Source organism: Muntiacus reevesi, chromosome 7 (assembly GCF_963930625.1).
Source record: "Muntiacus reevesi chromosome 7, mMunRee1.1, whole genome shotgun sequence".
NCBI classification, from domain to species: domain Eukaryota; kingdom Metazoa; phylum Chordata; class Mammalia; order Artiodactyla; family Cervidae; genus Muntiacus; species Muntiacus reevesi.
This window is the reverse complement of record NC_089255.1, coordinates 62,628,411-62,629,947: the sequence shown is the minus strand read 5'-3', so window position 1 is coordinate 62,629,947 and position 1,537 is coordinate 62,628,411.

Genomic DNA, 1,537 nt, shown 5'->3' with positions numbered 1-1,537 from the left:
GAAAAAATAATGAAAATGTTCAATGAAAATATATTCTATTTTTCTTGCAAAACCTAAGCTGGGCTGACTAAAACCCAAGTTAAATTCCTAGAGTGGGAAACAAGTAGCTGTGGTTTCATGTCCCTGCAAGTCTGGGTTACAGCTAATACCTTCCTGCCCCACCTTTCTGTCTTTATAAAAGCTTTCTGTTTGTACTACCCCTTGGAACACCTTTCTAGTTCATCAACTATTGAAAAAAATCAATTAGGTCTTAAAATTGACTCCGTTGAATTTTATTTTTTAACACTATATACAATTTATACATTTTAAAAACATTTTAATCTGAATATTTTCAAACATTTAGTAATATAACAAACTCCCACATATCTATCACCTAGATTAGATAATCAGTATTTTGCTAAATTTGCTTCATTTGTTTTCTAACTGAAGTATTTTATGGTAAATCCCATATATATTTATTAATCTCTTTAAAAATGTGTTTAAAAAAAACCCATAATACCATTATCATACCTGAGAAGATCAACAATACTCCTTTAATATTTCATCTCTGGTCTGTATTTAAGTTATTGCACCCAAAATGTCTTTTTATAGTTGGTTTGTTTATGTTCAAATAAATATCCTCACCTTTGGTAAGATTTTTCAGAGCCCCTTAGTCAGAATTAATCATCTGTCTTTGGCACCAAATCATGTTAGGAATACCCATGGAAAGTAAATTGGAAGAAATGTGATTTACCATGCCCCATTCCCAGAATAGTGCCTAGGCTATAATTATGCAAAACTGCATTTTGAGAAGCAACGACTTTGGCAAAGCAGGGCTCTGAGTTTCACTCAGCTTGTGGGATCCTAGTTCCCCCACCAGGGATCAAACCCAGGTTCCCAGCAGTGGAATCTCAGAATCTTAATCTCTGAGCCACCAGGGAATTCCCAAGGGCTACACATTTTAATTTTAACTTGTGGGCTATGATAGATTCCTAGAAGATTTCCTTTTTCTCCTCCTTTCATCCTATAAACAATTTATCTTTAATTAAAATGAGGCTTTTCTTAGAACCTTCTGACAAGCTTTAGAAATTTTGCAGAAGGAGCATTAAAAGGCTTCTTTGATTCTGTTCAATACAAATTGTTCAGTTCAGTCACTCAGTCGTGTCCAACTCTTCGACCCCATGGATTGCGGCACACCAGGCTTCCCTGTCTATCACCAACTCCCCAAGCTTGCTCAAACTCATGTCCATCGAGTCGGTGAGGCCATCCAACCATCTCATTCTCTGTCGTCCCCTTCTGCCTTCAGTCTTTCCCAGCATCAGGGTCTTTTCCAATGAGTTAGTCCTTCGCATCAGATGGCCAGAGTACTGGAGTTTCAGCTTCAGTGTCAGTCCTTCCAATTAATAGGACTGATTTCTTTTAGGATGGACTGGTTGGATCTCCTTGCAGTCCAAGGGACTCTCAATAACACACACACTCCAACACCACAGTTCAAAAGCATTATTTCTTCAGCGCTCAGCTTTCTTCATAGTCCAACTCTCAGATCCATACATGACTA